Genomic DNA, 23,140 nt, shown 5'->3' on the forward strand with positions numbered 1-23,140 from the left:
TGAAGTCCATCTCAGACTAAAGTTTGAGAACAGATGGGTTGAGTCTCAAGCTGTACAATTTGGGGCACTAACCATTGAGTTAGAGAAGCTGCTTAGAGGGGATATATGCACTGACCTCCTTTTGACCCCCAGAAACATCCTACATTGAGCATCCTGATAATAAAGCCTGGCTTCTTCAAAGGAAATTGGATGCACAGCTCACCTTCTCACTGCTCATCTTTGTTCTTTCTCATCTTTATGCAGTGCTTGCTATTTATATTAAAAATCAAAACAAAAAAACTTGAATGCAGGTTGAGGCCAGTCTTCCAAGTGATGGATGAGAAATATGTTACTGATGTGATTTGAAGGGCACTGAATAGACCTCCCTGAACTCCAAAACTCTTTCCTAATATGCTGGCCTTGTATCTGAAATCCCATCATAGGTACTGCTGTATGTTCAGTGGGTATGGCTTTGTATTTCAGGGGGTCTCCAGAAATATCCCTGGGAATGCCAACTCAGCAGTGATCTATCATTAAGCAACTCAAAGCCCACGATAATCCCCCACCACTGTCCACTTGTTTCCTTCTCATTTGCACTATTGGTGTTTTGCACAGTGTTCTAAAAGCCAGACAGCATGTGTCTCTCTCTTGCTACTTTCTAGATTTCTCGCTGCATATTAAGCTTACATAACCAAAAAATTACAATCAGTCCCATTTACCTTAAAACAACTGCTATTTTTATTTTATGACATCTTCCTACAATCATTGTCACAAGTGTGACAGCTTAGAAACTGTTATGCACTTTTCTTCTAAGCAATATTATTTTATATGCACTTTTCCATGGATCTACTTAAACTTCATTATTATCCTGTTTAATGATGAAGTAATATTTCATCAATTTGATAAGGCAAAGTTTGCTTAACCAACTCTCTTTTATTGGGCATGTGGGCAATTTGTAGATTTTCGTCACTCTGAATCACTGCTATAAATATCTTTGTCCAAATAGCTTTTTAACTTTTGACCAATTTCCTGGAGATGGCTTCCCCAGAAGGGCATTTCCGAGGACCCATTTGGATTTCGAGCTCCTGGAAAGCAGAAACCGACCTTACTGTTTTGCTGACATTTCACATCCCCTATCCCTACCTCTCAACCCCTGATCTCACCAAGGACAGAAATCTACTCATGGGGAGGGCTCTGTATGTGCGCTGACTGACATTGCGGAGGGTAGTCCTGTCTTTCCTACTATCTTTCTAGAAAGGAGTTCATCTTTATTCAAGAAATACCCCAATCCTTGGAGAGTTCAGCTGCTGGGACACATTGTCCAGCAATGTGGCTAGAGGGGATGCTCCCAGTGAAGGTGGAGGAAGGGCCCTCAGTGCAATCGGCTGGCTGCCTGCATGTCAGCTGCAGAGTTTGACTTGGGTAGTTCTCCTTGCGAACTGTTGTGGGTCCTTTTTTTTTTCCTGGCAGTGAGTGATGAGGACAAGAGAGTTTCTTCGCCCCAGAAAGAAAAGGCTCCTGGACTGAAAAAGCCCAAGACCGTGGTGCCGAGCCAAGGTGAGATCTGAGTTGTGTTTCCAGGAGATGAGGAATGTTTCATTTTAAGCTATCTGTATTCAATAAACAGAAAGGCAGAGGTTAATGTACCATTAGCGGGACTCTTCATGGGCCCTCAGTGCTGCAACAGCTGGTTTACTAGGGGCAGTGTGGGCCCTTGGAGTCCCAGTCCTGCCACTTTGGAGCTATGTATCAAAGGGCAAAGCGCTGACCCCCAGTGATATCCTTGGAGGCTGTACAATGGGGGCAATGCTGACCCTCAGGGGCTCCACAGCGTGAATGTGAAATTCAACAATGTAATATATGTGAAAGTGCTTTGCAAGCACTAAGCAAATGCCATGGATTTCTGTTATTTTTGGTATTTGGATTATCATCATTAGCTAATTGGAGAAGACTCCCATTATGCTTTTGAATGGGGCTGTGACCTGTGCCTTCCCTTAGAGCATCAGGTAACTGAGCTTAACAGCTCAACCTCGTCAAGAAAGTTATGACTTTGGTCATCATGTATTGAATGTTATTTTATGTGCAAGACACTGAGCTTCCTGTGGAAAGAGAAGAAGAGTCCGGGCGCCAGATTCTTCCCTATCCACTACTTGATTCAATCCCTAATACAATCTCATATGATAGACGTTATTACTCCCATGTAATAGAGCAAAATTTACTTGCTACAACTCCAAACTCTGTCCATGCCACAGCTGGAATTTGAACTCTGTCCAACTCCAGGACCTATGTTCCTGCCCTGGTACCTTACTCTCTTTCTGCCCCTGGGGACTCTAGTCTAAATGGGCAATAGATCAAGGTATACAGACAGTGAGTATGCGAGGAGGGGGAAAGTACACTGATAGCTTACTATTTGCATTAGTTAGCTATGGCTGCATAACTAACCACCTCCAACTTCAGTGGCTTAATATAAGACACAAATAAATAGCACATGAGTCTATGTCTTGACTAGGTGGTTCTTCTGGTCTAAGATGGCCACACTTATGCTTCTGTGGTCTGCCGTGGGTCACCTGTGGGCTGCTCATGGCTGGGCTTTCTCCCATGCCTGGGGCCTCGGCTGGGAAAAGAAGGCTAACTCAGCTCTGAGTCTCATCGTCCAGCAGGCTGGACTGAGCTTGTTCTCATGGCAGAGGCAGGGTTCCAACAGAACAGAAGTGGGTAAGACCTCTTGGGGCCTAGAACTAGCCCACTGTTATTTCTCAAAGCCACTTTGCAAAGGGTTTAATTGAGGTCATCTGTGCAATAAATCTACAGTACAATAGTTCTGTTCTACATGCTTTATCTGTATTAAGGCATTTCATTCTCATAACACCTCTGTGAGATGGGCACTACTAGTAGCCCCACTTTACAGATGGAGACACTGAGGTACAGATGGATTAAGCAAATTTGTCCAAAGTGGTGTATCTGCTAAGGGACTGTGTGTCACAATGAGACGTGTTTGCAACACAGTGCTCCTCTGGGGAGGGGCAGACACCAAGGCCATGGAGGGAGATGGCACAGGCTACACAGCGCTGAATGCCCAACTGTGCAGCTCTAACAGGTGGTCATTTTAACCAACTTATGTGACGTCCTTTTCCTGAGAAGCTCCTGAGGGAAGAGAGGTCAGGGGCCCTGGAGGGTGGCAGAGTCCAGCCTGGACCATCGGCCCCCATGTCACTGAAGATGTTTGTTTTGTTGCATTCAATTTTTTTGAAAGGTTCCCTGTCTGGGACTTCCCGTGTCTGGCTCGGTCTGCAAGCTGTTTGTCTGGGAAGAGCTGGGAAGCCCTTGGACCTCGGAGGCCCCGACTGCCGCGTCAGCTCAGCATTGTCACAAAAATAGCCCTTCTTAGGGAAGGCAGGTACTTCCTCTGGCTGCGTTTCCCCTCTCAGCCGTGACTGGCCCTCAGAAAAAAAGAGACAAGAACCAACTGCACACAGGATCGGGATAAGGCTGGTAAGAGGGCTTTATGGGGACTCAACAGTAACAAAGGGAGGAAATGAATATGCAGTATTAGTAATTACACTGTACACATCCCAATTTGTATTTCAATATGTCATTTCCATAATAAAACTGCCAAAGCGAGTAACTAATGACACGGACTCATGTCAGGGAGTTGGGGAAGGACGGACGGGGGTGGGGTCAGAGGCTTTTTTTCTTCCTAATAGCAAAATTGCCTTCAGTGAGAAACTCATGGCCGCCGACTGGCTCCTTACAAGGCAAATGTATCCCAGGAGATGAAGCTGCAACCTAAGACTTCTATGGTAAAGGAGTCAAGGTTGATTGGCCAGCTGAGAGCTCCTTGAGTTCCATAACTGTGTGGAGTTGTTCCAGGGCAGAGATGCAGCCTACAAGATGGTCAGGCCAGATCAGAACAAAATGAGATGGACTTTGGGCTTTGGGAAGCCCGTAAGATAAAAGTATGAGCTGGCAACAACCTGTGAATTTGGCTGTCCCATCAAAGGCTCCTGAACATATTATGCTGCTGAAAGCCTCCATGCCTTTGCACATGCTGTTTCTTCCACTTGGAAGGCCCTTTCCCCTTCCTTTGCCTACCTGTTTGTTTGTCTAAACTCAGTATATGATCACCTCCCTATAAGCCACCCCTGGCCACCAGTCCCCAGCATCAGATTTCCTATTCTGGGAGAATCTGCTCTCCAAAGATTCAGATGACATCTGCAACACTTACCACAGCAGGTGGTTATTGTCACTTTGCTTCTCCACTCCGCCACTGGACTGTAAGCCCCCCGAGGGCAGAGAGCCCTGTGAGGTGAGCAGAAGCCTCTTCTGCAAAAGGGGAGCCAGATCAAAGGGCTCATCCCTCTCCATCTCCCCTATGGCCAGGTGAGACTTACCTGGCTTTGCCCAAAGCTCCTTTCCCTACTTTTAGATGGAATAGAATGTAATCTTCAGGAAAAATAACAGAAGAAGTCTGGGCATGAAGAAAATAACAATAGTGCCCCCAAATTATATGGTGCTTTATCAATTACAGTGCTCTTTGTGGACTGTTGCAACCAATTCTCTCATAACAACACCATGAAGTGGGCAGGTATCATTATTCTCGTTTCACAGAGAGGAAGCAAGAATAAGTGACCTGTCCAAGGTCACATAGGTGCGTGTAGCTGAGACTCAAACCCGGGTCTTCAATTCCAATTCCAGAACTCTTCTCACTGATATGGAAAGTGTCAGAGGTGGTTTCATAAAGTAAAGTTGTCATAAGGCTCTGATGTCATCAAAGCACTGGAACTAGAGGGCTTAAGTTACCCCTACCTCAAAATTTTTGAAGAAGCCAATGCAAAAAGATTTAAAATAATATATCCAGGAAGAGCTTGCCTCTTCTGAAACTGATAGTGGGTGAATGATTTTTAGAAATATCCTCTGGTGAATTTTTATCTTAGAGCCAGAAGTTTTGGGCAGAATGAAAGAAAATGAAGGTGGTTCCCCAGCTGAGAGACCCGGCAAACACAAGTTTTCGAGTTAAAAAATTGCATAATATTTATTTCAATCTTTAATTTCTCAAAATCTCCCTTCTCATTCATTGTCTCGTGCCCTCAGCCGAAAATCCCACTTAGGCATTTTTTCCTATCTTAAAAGATAAAACAGTAGCAACCAACAAGCAAACACAAGAAACATCTTCCTTCAGCTCTACCTTCCCTTTCTGTCTTGACTTCTAGAAAGATCTTTCTCAAGTTATTCACATCTCCTCTCAAGTCCACTATCCCCTCCACTCACTTCATTTGGTCCCTTTCTTTCTCCTGGACCATCAAGTCAGCCTCCTGACAGGTCTCCCCTATTCAGCGTCTCGGGACTTAGGCCCATCCTCCCCACTGCCCACCAAGATGAGCTCTCCAAAACCCACACTGCAAACAGGGCTCCATCCACAACTCAGCCAGGTCCACGTCTCTGACATGGTTTAATTCAAAGGCCTGTGGTAGGCAGAATACAGGATACATCCTAAAATGTCTGCCTCCTAATTCCTGGGACCTGTGAATAATTACCTTATGTGGCAAAAGGGACTTTGCAGATGTGATGAAGCTGGGGATCCTGAGATGGGAGGGTATCGTGGATTATCCAGCTGGACCCAGTATAACCACAGGGGTTCCTATATATGAAAAAGGGAGGCAAGAGAGAGAGTCAAAGAGAAAATGACTTGAAGACGCTATACTTCTGGCTTTGAAGATGGAGAAAGGGGCTACAGGCCAATATTTCTGTAGGCAGCCTCTAGAAGCTGGAAGAGTCAAGGAAATGGATTGTCCCCTAGAGCCCCCAGAAGAAACATAGTCCTGTGGGCACCTTGATTTTAGCCCAGTAAGATCATTTTAGATTTCTGACCTCGAGATCTGTAAGATAATAAATTTGTATTGTTTTAAGCCACTAAGTGCTAAGTGCAATAGGAAACTAAAACAGGGCCCTTCATTGTTTTTCCTGACCTACTTTGCCAACCTCATCTCCTGGTGACGCCCCCTTCCCACACCTGCCCAGCTTCTCAGCTCTCCAGTCGCTCAGACTTCCCTCAAACATGCCGTTCTCTTTCACACCTCTGTGCCTTTGCAAAGGCTGTTCCCTCTGACTCAAATGCTCTTCCCCTTTTGGCTGCTTGTGAATTTCCCCTTGTCCTTCAAGACTGATCTCAAGTGTTGTCTCTATGTGCAGCTGTTCCCTGCCCCATCGGGCTGGGCTAGCTGCACCCTCTCCCACCCACTGTGTGTCTATCTGCATTTGTTTGAGCCTCTGAGGTAGGTTCTATGCATTTTTGTCCATTTTGTTCACTGCCATATGCTTTATACCTATGGCATACCTATGGCAAAAAAAAAAAAAGACTACATTTGAGGAATACAGCCTCAAGAAATACAGGCTAATGGCTAAGTCTTTCCTCCCTGATAGAACAGCAGATCCTGGCACCTAAACTTTTCCTTCTTGTATCTAGTACAATGCCCGGTACCTGGTAACTGGTAACTCCTCAAATGTAGTCCTTTTTTTTTTTTTTTTTTTTTTTTTTTTTTTGCGGTACGCAGGCCTCTCACTATTGTGGCCTCTCCCGTTGCGGAGCACAGGCTGCGAACGCGCAGGCTCAGCGGCCATGGCTCACGGGCCCAGCCGCTCCGCGGCATGTGGGATCTTCCCGGACCGGGGCACGAACCCGTGTCCCCTGCATTGGCAGGCGGACTCTCAACCACTGTGCCACCAGGGAAGCCCTCAAATATAGTCTTAACTGACAAATTAATGGCAGTAAACCATGGTTTAAAAACAGATTGCTCTAAAGGCTCATCTGATTTCAGAGAAGTAAAACTTTGACTTCTCCCCTACTTCCTGGAAAAAGTGGACTCCTCCACATCAGGGCAGTACACAGAGCAGCTTGCTCGGCAACCTGTCACCTGTTCCAACTGACTGTGTGCTTACCATGGGTCTGTTGCTTTCACACACATTCTCTCACAGCTTCTGCAGAACACCCCTGTGTGGCCCATGTGGTTGTCACCCACCTTTACCCGTGAAGCAACTGTGAAGTCAGCCTTGGAGGCTGAAGTCCAATCCACATCTACTAATGCCAAAGCCATGACTCCTTCCACCCAGTCTTATTGCTTGTGGGATGACCCGCACTCACATGAACTGTTATCTCTCCCTCAAATCTCTGCCCCCTGCCAACTTGCATGGGGGTCAGAGGAGGGAATAAAGGAGGCGATGAGGGGCTGTATTTAAATCACAGACTGTATTGGCAGCTGTGCTTGTGTGTGTACGGGATATCTTCAGGATACACAGGAGACCAAGTGACCGTGGTGACTGTCCAGAAGCAGGAGGGAGGCACCATTTGTTTACTGGGTCGCCATGTGTCAAATACCATTTTAGGTACTGGGTATACATCAGTGGACAAGACGGACACCATATACACCCCTTTGAACTGTTTTAATTTATCCATGCATATATTTCCCTTTCAAACTAAAAATAACCATTTAAATAACATAGAGAGGGGGGAAATCACATTCATACCATCGAATACTATATACTTATTCAAAAAGATGGAAAGAACACCAAGATACATTTTTTATGTGAAAAATAATCACAATTTATACTATACTATTTTTGTGCATGAAAAGTATACATCTACAAAACAATATATTTATGTTTGCACAGATGAATGCAAATATATGAAGGAAAACCTGGAAGGATTGCGGTGAGCGACGGGCGGGTGTGATGAATGAGAATTGTACTTTTTACACTATTTGCTTCTGTGTCATTTCAAGTGTGTTTATGTGTAAAAATATAGAACCTTTTAGATTGAAAATGGACCCTGAGACTCTGAGGCCATAGCTGGTCTCAGAACACAGATCCCAGTGGAAGCGAGAGTCCATCGGCCCTTGAAGGCTGATTCAGCTGCAAGTTTGGACTAGCATCCCAAATGGAGCCAGGGCCCGAAAGCTCTCCCTTCTCTTCTCTGGAAATAGAGGAAGCCTGCTGGCTTTGGAAACTGATAGTGCTCTACCTGCAGATAAGACGGGAGCCCTCAGGAAGGCTGAAGGGGTAGGAGGGCCATGGGCCCTGCCACAGTCACATTGTTGATGGTGTCACCCAGGCCCCCACTCCAGGAACCGGCAACTTTGACATGGAGGAAATTGCTTTCTTCTGTAGGAAAGAGGAGTTCTGTTTCAAGGACAAAAAGCCACTTGCCCTGACAAAATGCTTAATTAGGAGATAAGCCAGGGAGCAGTGGGAGGGGTGTTGTTTGCCAGGGGTCCTGGGGAGCGAGTACACAGATGCTGTCCTGGCGTCCCATGGTCACTGCTTATCAGGGCTTTGCGGGCCACTGGAGAAGTGGTGTGTGAGCGATTGTGATCAGGGCTCTCCTGGCCCTGGGACAAGCCATCAGATCTATCCAGACCTCAGTTTATTCATCTGTAAACCAATGACTGTAATCCCCAGTTCATCAGGGGTAGAGGAGATTAAGTGAGACTCTGCATTTCAAGTTCTCAGCACCATGCCAGTCACCCAGTTTCTCTCTGTTCAGTGGCTGGTGGGTGATGGCACTGTGATTACTATACAGACAGTTTTGCATAGTGGCTAAGAATGTGGGCTCTGGGGTCAGAACACCTGGGTCAGACTTCCAGCTCCCTCACTTACCAGCTGTGGGATTTGGGCAATCTCTTGACCTCTACGGGCCTTAGTTTGCTTACCAGTAAAATAGGGATAATGCTAGCACTTACCTCATAGAGTTTGTTAAGATTAAGTGAGCTAATACCTGTCAAGCAATACGTGACTGGCCCATGGTGGTCCGCACTTGGTACGTGTTAGGGACTATTAACAAGAACAATGATGATAAACACAAGGCAAGCATGTCCTGAGGGCTCAAAGTCTGCTCTCTGACCAGACATTTTCCCATTGTCCAATCCTGCTAGGTCGCAAGAGACATGGAACAGGGCATCCCTTCTCCCTGTTGCCAGGATAGATGACACAGAAGAAAGAGGTTTTACTCCACATCCCCGGCTGCCTCGCTGGAGAGTTGAGATCCAAGACCCCTACTTTCTTGGTTTCAGAACCAGTGCTCTTTTCTCTACATGTGGCTCAAAGGCAGCCTGGCCAATCAGGGACCTGGACCACATGTCTTCTTGGAGGTAGGATGGCAAGGTGCAGATCCTGTGCGGAATTTGAACAGATCCTGTGTCTTCTAGAGATGGCCTAGAAGGGAGTGTTGCCACCACTGAAGTTGGTGATCCTGGAAGTAGAGGTGGTATGTGTCTGTCCTGGTGGGTGGGCACCTTGAGAGAATTAGGCTCTGCTGTTTTTTATTTATTTTTTATTTTATTTTATTTTTTAAGTTTATTTATTTTGGGTCTTCGTTGCTGCACGTGGGCTTTCTCTAGTTGCGGTGAGCGGGGGCTACTCTTCATTGTGGTGCGCGGGCTTCTCATTACAGTGGCTTCTCTTCTTGCGGAGCACGGGCTCTAGGCGCACGGGCTTCAGTAGTTGTTGCGGGTGGGCTTCAGTAGTTGTGGCTTGCAGGCTCAGTAGTTGTGGCACGTGGGCTTAGTAGCTCCGCGGCATGAGGGATCTTCCCGGACCAGGGCTCGAACCTGTGTCCCCTGTACTGGCAGTCAGATTCTTAACCACTGTGCCACCAGGGAAGCCCTCTGCTGTTTTCTGGTTTTTTGGTTTTTTTTTAATTGCGGTACGCGGGCCTTTCACTGCAGTGGCCTCTCCCGTTGCGGAGCACAGGCTCCGGACGCACAGGCTCAGCGGCCATGGCTCACAGGCCCAGGAGCTCCGCGGCATGTGGGATCTTCCCGGACCGGGGCACGAACCCGTGTCCCCTGCATCGGCAGGCAGACTCTCAACTACTGCGCCACCAGGGAAGCCCTCTGCTGTTTTTTAATGGAATCACTCCTTCCTAAAAGTAGTGGAGACAGGGGTGCTCTCAGCAAACTGCCCTCCAACGTGGTGGGTAACAGTTGGGGACACCCCAAAAGTACCTCCTCTAATCTCTGAGTGCCAGCAGCAGATGTTACAGAGGCAGAGTCCATTAAAAGGGACACACCACCCTCCTAGACACCCACATCTAAAATGCAAATTGTCATGGAAGGATCCAAACTTTGTCATTAGCCTAAACCTTTAGCATCAGTTAAGAACCAATCAGGAATTAGTTGGCAGCTCCTTGAAAATTAGAATGGCACCCAACTCTGCTGCTCCATGTGTGTTGGGGAGAGGGGGTGGGATACAGAGAAAGGGAGCAAGTTAACTGCAGGACAATGTGACAAAACCTTTTTATAACCTTAAAAACGTGCAAACATATACCCAGCTATTCCCTTCCAGGAAGGTATCCTAAGGAAATAATTAAGGATGTGCTAAGATTTTGCTCCAGGATGTTTATTGTAACATTGTTTACAGCAGCAAAAAATATTTGGAAACAATTTAAATGCATACCTTTGGGACGCTGGTTAAATAAATTATGGTACAGTCATACAGTGGAATATTGTGTAGCCATTAAAATATTGTAAAAGCATATTTATTGACCTGGAAAGATGTTCATGATTCACTATTGAGTGAAAAAGAGGTTACAAAGCAGCCTGTACAGTATGATCTCATTTTTTATTAAAAAAAGTATATATATAAAATGTAGCTCAGGAGAATATTCTTTGCTAGAGGCACATGTAATATAGGACCTTATGCAGGAGGTTTCTGCATTATGATAATATACTTTTTCACTTGACGTGCTTTGACTTTACCCTAGAGGGGAGAGTGGTACAAATTAAGAGCCTGAAGTGGGTAGAGTCGGTATATTTGCGTATATATATCAACCAAGGTATTATAAGTAGCAGCTGGGATTTGGATGGTTTTTATTATTTTTTTTCTCCTCTGTATTTTGTGTTAATTATTTACTTATTTAAACTTTTTTAAGTTATTGGGGGAAAAAAAAGAATAAAAGAAATCCAAGCTAGATAGCTGGAGGACCACGAGAGCTGGGAGGGAGGAGAGGGGTGTTGAGAGAGCAACAGGCAAACTCCAGTTGCTTCCGAACCTCATCTGCAGTCTGGTCTCCCAAGGACAATGCCCATGACCTTACCTGGGCCCCTGGGACACATGCTACCAATTGCTGGGCCCTCTTTTCTGTAATCATGTTTCCTTAGGGCAATCGTGTAGACATGTGCTAGATTCTGTTTCTGGGCAGACATGGTCACCTCAGCCATACTGCCATGTGGCCCCCTTATTTGACATACATATATTCTGCAGTTATGAATGGGGAACACAGTTGTGTCTTCTAAGGGTAGCTCTGATTCCTTTCCCCCGACCTACTTTTTAAGTAAATATTTTATTTTAATATAATTATAGATCCTGTCTACCCTTTACCTGGTTTCTCCCAATGATAACATCTTACAAGAAACTTGCGGGTGTGTATATGTTTATACTTATCTTTTCCCAGCTTTATTGAGATATAATTGACATATAACACTGTAAATTTAAGGCATACAGTGTGATGATTTTATATACATGTGTATTGTGAAATGGTTGCCACAATCAGGTTAATTAACACATCATCACCTCACATAGTTACCTTTTTGTATGTATGTTTGGTAAGTACCTCTAAGATCAACTCTCAGCAACTTTAAAGTATGTAATACAGTATTATTAACTATAGTCACCATGCTGTACATTAGATCCCCAGAACTTATTCATTTTATAACTGGAAGTTTGTACCCTTTGACCACCTTCACCCATTTCCCCCAACCTTGCCTCTGGCAACCACCAATCTACTCTCTGTTTCTATGGGTTCAGGTGGTTGTTTTTTCTTTTTTTTTTTAGATTCCACATGTAGTGAGATCATACAGTATTTGTCTTTCTCTGACTGACTTATTTCACTTAGTGTAAAGCTCTCAAGGTTCACCCATGTTGTTGCAGATAGCAGGATTCCCTTCCTTTTATGGCTGAGTAATATTCCATTATATATCACATTGCTTGATCCATTCATCTGTTGATGAACACTTAGGTTGTTTTCATGTCTTGGCTATTGTAAATAATGCTGAAATGAACATGGGGTACAGATATCTCTTTGAGATAGTGATTTCATTTCCTTCAGATATGTACCAAGGAGTAGAATTGCTAGATTCTATGGTAGTTCTGTTTTTAATTTCTTAAGGAACTTAAGGAACCATTTTCTATAGTGGCTGTACCAATTTACATTTCCATCAACAGTGCACATGGATTCTCTTTTTTTCACATCCTCACCAGAACTTCTTATCTTTTTGATAATAGCTATTCTAAAAGGTGTGAGATGATATCTCATTGCAGCTTTGATTTGCATTTCCCTGATGATTAGTGATGTTGAGTACTTTTTAAGTACCTGTTGGTTATCTTCTTTGGAAAAATGTTTATTCAGGACATTTGCCCATTTTAAAATTAGATTAATTCTTTTTTTTTATTGTTGAGATATATGAGTTCTTTATATATTTTGGATATTAATCCCTTACAGATATACCATTTGTAAATATATTCTCCTATTCTGTAGGTTGCCTTTTCATTTTGTTGATTTTTTCCTTTGTTATGCAGAAGTTTTTTAGTTTGATATAGTTCTACTTATTTATTTTTGCTTTTGTTGCTTGCACTTTTGGTGTCATATTCAAAAAAATCATTGCCAAGACCAAAGTCAAGGAGAATTTTCCCTACATTTTCTTCTAGGATTTTTGTGTTTTTGGCTCTCACATGTAAGTCCTTAATCCATTTCAAGTTAATTTTTGTGAGTAGTATAAGATAGAGTTCATGCTAAGTGTTGATATCAAGCAGATGGAGTCAAAATTGTTTTAGCTATTCTAATTCACTTGCCTTTCCATACAAATTCTAGAATAATCTTGTTTACATCTACACTTTTCTCTGGCTGCTTTCAAGACTTTTTCTTTGTTTTTAGTTGTCAGAAGTTTAATAATGGTGTGTCTTGTCAAAGATTTCTTCGGATTTATTGTCTTGGATTCACTCAGCTTCTTGAATCAGTAGTTTATGTCTTGACAAATTTGGGAAGTTCTCAAACATTATTTCTTCAAGTATTTTTTCAGCCTTGCCATCTTTTTCCCCTCCTTCTGGGATTTCAATGATTTTAACCTTAGACGATTTGCTATAGTCTCATGTCCTGAGGCTCTGTTCATTTTTTTTTTTAATTCTACTTTCTCTCAGTTGTTCAGACTGGATGGTCTCTAGTCTATCTTCTAGATCACTGATGATTTCTCCTGTCCCCTCCATTTTGCTGTTGAGCCCATCCACTGAGCTTTTTATTTTGGTTACTGTATTTTTTAGTTCTAAAACTTCCATTTGGTTCTTTTTTAGATCTTTGATTTCTGTGCAGAGGGTTTCCATTTTTTAATTTGTTCCAATCATGTTTGTAATTGTTCCTTGAAATACTTTCATCATGGCTATTTCTCTGTTATCTAGGTGTTGGCATCCTTTGATTGTCTTTTTCCATTTGGTTTGAGATCTTCCTGGTTCTTGGAATGACGAATGATTTTTCTATTGAAACCTGTTTTCATATTATAAGACTCTGCATCTTATTTAAACCTTCTGTTTCATGTGGCTTCCTCTGACACCGCTATGGCAGGAAAAGCGGGGGGGACTGCACTGCCTTGTTACTGCTCCATGGAGATAAGAGTCCAGGTTCCCCTCTCATCCCAATTGACACCTGACGAGGATGACCTTTTGTTAAGCTGTGCAGAGACAGGAGTTCCCCATGTGATCTGCACTAGCACTGTGGGAAAGGGCCCTCGTTACCAGCTGGTAGCTGTGAAAGTCCTGGCTCCCTGTTCTGCCTTCTCTGGGACCATTCTGGCAGGGGATGTTGGGGAGCCTTGTTACAGCCTGGCTAGGGTGGAAGTCTAATCTCCCCACTTGGCCTTTACTGGTGTTGGTGTGGGTGGGGTCACAATTTTTCTGCGGTGTTTGGCTGAAGCAGAGTGGTTATTATCTAAAAATTTTTTGTCTTCCTAGGCTGCCCCTTTCCTGATCATTTGGCTAGAGAGGACAGACTTTTGTTTGTCTTTTTTTTTTTTGTCTGCACTTGGCATTTCCAGGTTGCTGGCTTCTTCAATTCCAAATCTGGGATAAATGAGGCAAAAATAAAACCCAGAGAATTCACCACTGTGTTGTTCCTTGGGTCCTGAGATCCCTAGTTGGTCTGTTTTTCTCTCTCTGCCTCTATATACATAATGTCCAAGGTTTTTAGTTGTGCTTAGTAGGAAGAATAGAGAAGATTATGTCTACCTCATCTTCCTAGAAGTGGAAGTTCTTTCCTCCCTGTGTTTACTTACACCTCTTAACAAAAGCAAAAACCCACTGAAATTTCAGTATCATGCTAACTTTTAGCATAACTTACCAACACTTTTAAGTGATCAAAGTCCTTTGCAAATAGACTATCTCCATAAGATATTTTGAGCCCATCTTTCCAAAGAGATGATCAGTCTTGAATTATGCAAGGATCCTCTCTGGGTAAATCTGTTATTAGAATAAAAATAACCCCATCGAAGGATGTTAACATTTTGATAGTTTTATACCAGAATGGCTACCTTAAAAACACCAACATGACCAACAATTTGGTCTTCCTTCACCATGCCAAAACTCCAAATGGTTGCTGACAAGTTTCCCCCAAATTAATTATCTGCAACCCCTTCCAAACTTTTGGGTTTGATTTCCCTCAGATATTGCCCAAATTCCTATTTTGTTTCTTTCAGCACAGCAACTTACCAAAACCAAATCAGGAACAAATCTCTGAATATTATTAATAAAGGAGGAGTTTCCTTTGAACTAGAGTCTTTTAAACTGCGTTTCCCAGAGATTTCCTGTGCAGCTTCAAAAGGAGTTCATGACCACTTTGATTAGGACTTTATCTCCAGCGCTCATGGAGACAGGCGTGTTCTCAGACTATCCATCAGAGTGGATGTTAGCCAATTACGTCCCCTTGTAAAACAGTAACACAACCCCTCCTTGGGATCCACGCTAATAAAATGATCTTCTTCATCAGAGGTGAGAGTCGGTTGTTTCTTCAGCTCTGAGCCCTGTGGCAGGAAAACTTGGGGAAACCAAAGAGGACTTTTCTGTTGTTACTTGATTTATTTGTAGGTCCATCCTGATATTGAACACACAAGGACAAAATGCTGTCTGTTGCAGCCAGATTCTTCTATTGCATTATTATTTCAGTCACTTAGGGGTTTGGAGAAAGAGGATGTGTGGGGGACGGCTAAGAGAGACAGATGGCCAGTGCAATTATCACTTGAGAAACAGGTTTGTCCTTCAAAAATGGCAACAGCAGTGGACTCTCAGTGGCAGGTGAACTTTGAAAAAGGATTAGTAAGGGATTACCTAAGAGAAAAAGAACAGGTGTATCCAGGGTGCTCCAGTTGGAGGGGGCACTCTAGCTTTTGAATGACACCCTCAAAGTCGCCCCTTCACATTTCTGGTCCATTTGCACCCGTGGACTTTGGCAGTGGCCAGTGGTGATGAGTGTGGTATCATCTTTAAGAAGGGCTAAAGACAGAATAAACACTGAAGTTTCCCTCCATTCTTCGAAGGGAAAACATAAAGGGGAGGGTATGTTGAACTTTGTAGCAGAGTATATATGTACCTGAAGAGAAGGCAGGAAACCCACAACTCTCAGAGCTCTCTGCCCTGCATGAACCCTGAAGCTCCACTTCAGAACCCTGGGAATAAGCAGAAAAAGAACCTTAATTCTCTGAGGAGAGTGGCTAGGGAGTCAGGGCCAGAATTTCTACAAGCGAGCTGATCACAGAGAATTATGGCTAGATGTGACCATCTGGCCTATATCCATTTTATAGAGACAGAAACTAAGCCTTGAGAAGTGCAGTGACCTGCCCAAGATCATGACCAGTTAGTGACAAAGTCACAAGTGGAATTCAGGGAGTCAGGTCCCTTTTGTGCAATCTGCCCTTTCCCTTTTGCTATGAGTAATCCTATCTTACAAGGCTTGGTCAAGGGCTCAAAGCCAGAAGGCTGAGAACAAGAGGGTCTGAGCTCATGTTCTAGACTCCTTGGGGAGCTCTGGGTTGGACAGTACTGTAGTCACCTGAGCCTCTTTTGAGCCTTTTTTGCTGCCAAGCCTTGGGAGAGGAAGATCTGCAGGGGCATCTGGGAAAGGCAGCAGCAATGCAATAATAACAGCTGCATATTGAATGCTTCCTCTGCGCTAGGCACTGTGATAAGCACTTTACAGGCACTATACCACTTGATCCTCACAATAACTTTGTGAGGTAAGTATAATTATCACTTCCATTTTGCAGATGAAAAACCGAGGTTCAGAGAGGTTATGTAACTTGCCCAAGCGTATATACCTGAGTAAATGACAGAAGCAGAATTTGAACCTATCTCTGCTTGGCTTTAAACCCCAGGCTTTTTATTTATTTAAAATTTTTTCTATTAAAAAATTTTTTTTAATTTAATTTATTTTGGGCTGCATTGGGTCTTCGTTGCTGTGCGGCCTTTCTCTAGTGTGCAGGCTTCTCATTGCGGTGGCTTCTCTTGTTGCAGAGCACGGGCTGTAGATGCGTGGGCTTCAGTAGTTATGGCTGGTGGGCTCCAGAGCACAGGCTCAGTAGTTGTGGCGCACGGGTTTAGTTGCTCCGCGGTATGTGGGATCTTCCTGGACCAGGGGTCGAACACATGTCTCCTGCATTGGCAGGCGGATTCTTAACCACTGCGCCACCAGGGAAGTCCCTCTCCACCACTTTCTGCTTGGGGGTTACCTACCCTGGGCCAAACCCCATTTCCCCTCCTTTACCCTCCACACCTTCTGTCAGTGATTCTCAAGCCCAGCTACACATGAGAATCACCTAGGGAACCTTTTAAAAGTATTGGTATCTGAACCGCATTTCCAGAGATTCTAATTTTGATTTGTTTGTTTGTTTGTTTTTGGCTGCGCCGCATGGCATGCGAGATCTTAGTTTCCCAGCCAGGGATCCAACCCGCATCCCCTGAAGTGGAAGCGTGGAGTCCTAACCACTGTACCACCAGGGAATTCCCCAGAGATTCTAATTTAATTGATTAGGTTAACTTCCCCAATTAAGTTGCCAAATAAAATACAAGACACTTGGTTAAATCTGAATTTCAGGTGAACAATGAATAATTTTTAGCATAAGTATGCCCCCCAAATTGCATGGGCCATACTTATACTAAAATATTATTTGTTGTTTATCTGAAATTCAAATTAAAGTGGGCATCCTGTATTTTCATTTGATAAATCTGGTAATCCTATCTCCAGGTCATTCTAATGCACAGGCCCAGGCTGAGAACTTCTTCCCTATGTGGTCAACAATCCTTCTAAGTGCACTTATGTGTTGCACTCAGCTTCACAACCTCTGGCACAGGCAGCAAATACGTGTGTTTTCTTAGGGCCTTCTGTGGCACGGTGTCTGTCCTCTGGCTCAGCAGTGAGACTAATTGTGTAAAAGGGCAAATAGCTCATGAGAAGTTAGCTTGGGTGCCAAGGGGAGATTGGCAATGTTTGACAAATAACACTGAAGGTGCTGCCTACACCTTGAGTTGGTTCTGTGCAGAGTTCCTAGTAATTGAACAACATGTATTGCAGTTATTTTACACAGGGCACTTGTTAGGCACTGCAGGGGTTGCTGTGGAAGCTGTAGAAGAACTCACAGCCTGGGAAGGGAGAATCCAAGTTTCCTTTACTGGAGAAATTTTCGGTCTACAATCTAATGAGGATTTGCAACAAGTACCTTGTTATGTACATAGGTACGAAACTACATAAACTTACACCCAACCCACATGGGCTGGACAGAGCTGGATGAACGTAAGTTGGTTATAAACAGGAAGAAGGAACATCCTGCTGTGCTCGACTGGAGACCAGGGAGCACCCCAGCACTGCCACTTGCTTGCTGTGCCACCTGGGACAAGGCACTTATTTTCCCTCAGTCTCCATTTCTTCATCTGTAAAATGGGGGTGATGATAATAGCTCATGGAGTGATTATGAGGATGAAATAGAATGTGCTTGGAGAATGGGGCCTGGAATATTATAAGCATTCCGTGAATACTAGCTCTTATACTTACAGTGTCACAATATGGGACCTCACTACACGTAAGTATAGTACACTCAAAAGCGCTCATGTCCAAAGGATGAAAAATTTAACAAGATGAGAAGACATTTCCTTAGCATCAGTTCAGACTAAGATTTGACAGAGTTCAGTTCTTCCAAGACTTTGAAAAGTGAACCAGGAAATGGAGAAGAATTTCCCAATTCTAGCCTCTGTGTTTGGTACTTTCTACTCAATTCTACTTTAACAATGATGCAATTAAGGATCAAAAGTCTAAAGCAGATTCTTGCAACTCTATGCCAACATGTTATTCTCATGTGCCTGCCTGTCTGGGATGGGTGTTTTTAGGGTGTAGTTATATGGAAATAGCCTCTGATTACATTTCTGACTTTTCCAGGTAAGTCATAATTTTAGACAGTTGTTTTGACGTGACTCTTTGGCAGGCCACACATACCTGTGAGATTTTCAGAACTCTGTGAATTAGAATAACATACGAAAATTTTTAAAAATTTAAGTATTCTGATACATAGTGTAGTATGCCTTACTATGTGAAAACACGCAAAAGGTCAGTGTATGCAAACAAAAGTCAATTTCCAAGGTCAGCAAGAAGAGAGAAAAGGTTTCCAGTGAGGGCAAACCCTTCTTTACTCTCCTTCATGACTGTTTCTGTGATACGTAAAAGGATGTAACAGTCCCTCTGTATGAATCCCTATTACTCTGCCTCCAACTTGGAGTTTACATTTCATTTTCTGAAAGATATGGGGGTAAAGGGTTTTGTGTGCATGTATATGCCTATGTGTATACCTGCATGCATCCCACTGGTCCTATGTCACATGTATACCTGGGTAAGAAATAAGTCCCGTGAGGGTGGGAGTTTTGGCTCTTTGCTCACTGCTGTGTCCCTACACCTAGAAGAAGCTTGACACGTGGGAGACTATGTCTTCTGATGGAATGAATTAATCCATATGTTGAGTATGTGCTCATGCATCTATTATCCCTGATAAACATACCCACTTCAGTGCTCATTAACATTTTCACCCAGGAGAACTGAGCTCTGGGTCAGGAAAGGGAGAGGGCAACCTGCAGGCCTCAGTCAGGAGAGGTGGAAAAAGAAGAGAGAAAAAAGCCTTCAGAGGGGAGGAGAGCATGGGTGGTGGACAGGTGTCCAGGCAGAAGGTCAGGAACTAGAAGCAGCACCATTCTGGGCTGCTTCTTCCCCGTAGATTTTGTGTAGCCCCCAAAGTGGGCACTGATTCCCAGATTATTGAGTCTAATGGTTCACAGACAGGAGTCCTGGTCCCCCAGACCTCTTTGAAGACAGAGATGGGTCTCCTCCACCTGTTTTTTTGTTTGTTTTCCGAAAAGAATATCAAAGGGAAGCAGGTTTTTCTCCCAGAGATAAGGCAGGTAGGGTGACCTAAAATGCCAGTTTCTTCACTTTTGGCTAGAATTTTACCAGCTCAGTGCAGTCATCTGGTTTTCCCATGCTGACCCAAAACCCCCACAGGCAATGACATCCCTGTCTGTGATTAATGAACATGGGGAAGATGAATTAATGATGCTTTTCAGAAAGGGGGAAAGAGGTAGACTGTGTACCAGTGGAACTCTCCCATCTTGGGTGGGGACACTGACACTGCAGATGGTGAGATTATTTCTCCAAAATTACACAACAGTGCAGTTGAACAGCTGGCCTCAAACTCTGGGGTCCTAACTCTTGCTCCCATCCTTTTTCCATTCTTTTAGTTTTCCCCAAAAATCTTCCAAGACTCTCTTAGCCCAATACTATCCTGACATATGTACAACACAGTTTCCAAAGTTCCTTTATGTATACCCTTTCAGCAAGGCAAATGTTGCTCTTCACTACTGAGGTTCTGAGCGACTCACACAATCAGCTCATCATCAGGAAGAAGATCTTTTGCCACCTGCATACTGCCTTTCCCTTCCATCTCCTGATGCCTAACATTTCACCATTAGAACGGTATTCCTTTAGCTTAAGGCATTGGCCATCTTTTTTCCAAATGCCCCTGGAAATGATCATATTTGAGCTAGTGTCAGACACTGGTACCTTAATGTACCTGAATTTAGAATCTTTGTTGAATTCATTTAAAAGAAATATGGAGATGTTAAAGAAAATAGAGGCCTGAAGGACTCCCCCAACCCCTCGCCCCAGGTTACACCTTAGAATAAGAAGACATGAAAAAGTAAGCTCTGTTTGATTCCCACTTTGGTCTCAGGCCACTGCCTTCACTGCCTGGTGATTTTGGAAGATTCTTCATTAGAGGCAATTTATTACCTTGGAGACCCATCTTGTCACCAGATATGTAGAACAATAAGAACATGGGAGAAGGTGGCTGGGTCTCTGCACTTTTGGGGAAGGGAACTTCAACCATCTGGCTCAACGGGTTTCTGGCTTCTCTACAGAGGCAGCATTTTGATATTTAAACTTTAAAGTGAGTGACTCAGGAATAATTTTGCAGACAGTGTCAAATGCCTCTTTTTGCCATGCTGGAGCAAGGACGCCATGAAGGGCCAGCACCAAGTTCTGGCCAGGCAAGGGAAGGTCATTCATCCCTTTGACCCTCCTGGCCTAAGCCTCTCTTCTGTGTCACACTTGTGCCATGCTAGGTGCCAGGGGCTGGGGATGCTGGGGAAGCGAGGCGTGCTCCCTGCCCTCGAGGAGCTCATAGTCCAATGAACCCTGTAAGTACTGGGCATTGCAATAGGAGAAGCCCAGGAGCTGGCTGAGACAGGAAGGGCCTGCCAACCTCAGAGGTCCAGGAGAAGGGCAGAGTCCAGAAGATCAGAGATAATGCCCAGGAGCAGGTGACGTCTGGGTGAGCTCCCATGTAGGGCAGAGGCTCTTTATCCTCTGCCCATGTCTGCACCCGCTAGTGAGTGTGGGGTTGGGGGTGGGGGCATGGGGAGTGGTTGAAGGAGACCTGGTCAGCACTTTTAAGCCTGTGCAGGAGCCAGCGGGAGAGGCAGAGTCCCGCAGTTCTCCTAGTTCCTGCCGTTCTGCTTGTGCCTCAACAGTCCCTAACCACCAACTCCTGGGTTTTCCTTGAAGCCACTTCTTTCTTCTAAAACATGAAGGCAAGATAATGGCTCCCAAGGAGAGAAGGAGCCCCAAGTCAGCTCCTCAGATCATTGCTGGACAATGCCTTTCCAAAGGGAAAGATGCCCAGGAAAATTTTGGCTAGGAAAACTCTGAGGATTAGGACTCAAGTGACAATGCAGGGGACAGAAGATGTCTTGATGGTGTTTACCAAGCCTGAGTGCAAAGACCACAGGTCAAAGAGCGGAGGAGAACCTGACGGATTTGTGCTGACAAGGTCCGAGGAAAAGCGAGATGTTGGAGGGTAGACTTAGGCAGAAAGGGCTAGTGAGGGGAGCACAGGTAAGGAGGAAGGGCAAGGCTAAGGAGCCCAGGAGAGCCAAAGTGGTCCAGGAAGGGGAAGGGCATCCCATACAAATGCAGGATGGGGAGGTCTGGGGGCAACTCATATCATAGCCTTAGTAATTAACCAGCGTGTGTACCTGAAGACGTAATTACAGGCAAAACAACTCATTTGATGTAAGAGTGTAGCGTAGTCTGGGGGAAAAGAGGGGCAAAAGAAAGAAAGAGTGATTTTGCTTTAATATGGAAATAAGATTGATGGAAAAATATTACCAAACAGGCAAACAGGCCAAACAAAGAAACAGAAGGTTGAGAAAATGAGACCAGACTGAGTGGGCACCCAAGACACCTAGGGCCCTTGGGAGCATCATGGCTGGCCTGGCCAGGCACTGCAAAAATTCACTGCTTTCCTTTCAAAGAGTTCACATGTTCTTATCAGGCTGGTCGCCTTCTCATCCCCTACCTGTTCTCTGCAGAAATTCTCAGCAAGGTTCCAAAGAGACCTGTTTATTTATGGAGTCAAAGCCCCAGAGAAAGAGGTGCAGAGGGTTTGAATGGCTCCTCCTGGGAAGCAAAGGTAATCAAGAACGGAGCTGAGCTTGTAACCCAGCATCTTGAATGCCTATCCCAGGATATAACTTCTGAAACACCACCCTTTCTGTTGGGGCCAACTTTATTAGAGAAATCTGTTAATTGGGGGTTGGTGAGGGAGGAGGGATGCTAACATGATTTAACACTTGATGGACTCTGAAAAAAATAAGGAAGGACCTTTGAGCTTTAGCACATTCATCGTTCCACAGACACGTTACCAAAATGAATATATGCAACTATACTGTATGTGACACTCTGGGGCACGATAGCACAGACTTTGTGAAACAAAAAGGCATTTCTCCTGCTTCCAATGTGTCTCTTGTGGTGCCATTGTCTGATGCTAAGAACTCACATAACAACAAAAAACAATGCCCCTATGATGGGGGGGAAGACTTGATTTGGCACCAGCAGTGATGTTTTCCATTGGAATGATGGCGGGAGCTGTGGCTGACCGTGGGAATAGTGCAAATCAGCAATTTTTGGAGATTTTCTTCAAGCCATTGTTTGTTTTGGCTTTGGTCAGATTCGTGGCCCAGCTTGAAGATTCCCACTGGTCTTTCTGAAGCTTGCAGATCTATGAAAGATGAAACAGGGATAAATTAATAATGACAAAACACCGTACCCCCACCCTGGCACTCACGTGTGGGGTGTGCCTGTCTTGGTGCATGTGTATATACATACATGCAGGTCACAGTACTGCATATGAGCACATTTGGCCCATGCCTCCACCGGGGAATTAAAGAGACCAAGGTTTTCTCCGGGCTTAGGTGGTTCATCGTCTCACTATCATCTTTCATCTAGGGCAAGGGAGATCAGTTTTTGCAAAATGGCATTGGTTAAAACTTGTTTGAAACTGTACTTCCTAAAGTCCTTAGACGTTTATAGACTTTTAAGCATGAGTAACTCAGATTGTGATTCCAATAGAACAAATAGTAAGTAACTGTTCTGATGATGCAAGTAATTTATCTCACAGCTTTTAGGAGCTTCTCTTCTACCCTAGCCAAAGGATGCAGAGATCAATCAAGATGGAAAATGAGCAGAGTATGTGTAGTATGATTATATTATGATACAAACTGTGAATATATTGGCTTTAAAATGCCAAATACTGATTGTTCC

Source organism: Phocoena sinus, chromosome 16 (assembly GCF_008692025.1).
Source record: "Phocoena sinus isolate mPhoSin1 chromosome 16, mPhoSin1.pri, whole genome shotgun sequence".
Classification (NCBI taxonomy): domain Eukaryota; kingdom Metazoa; phylum Chordata; class Mammalia; order Artiodactyla; family Phocoenidae; genus Phocoena; species Phocoena sinus.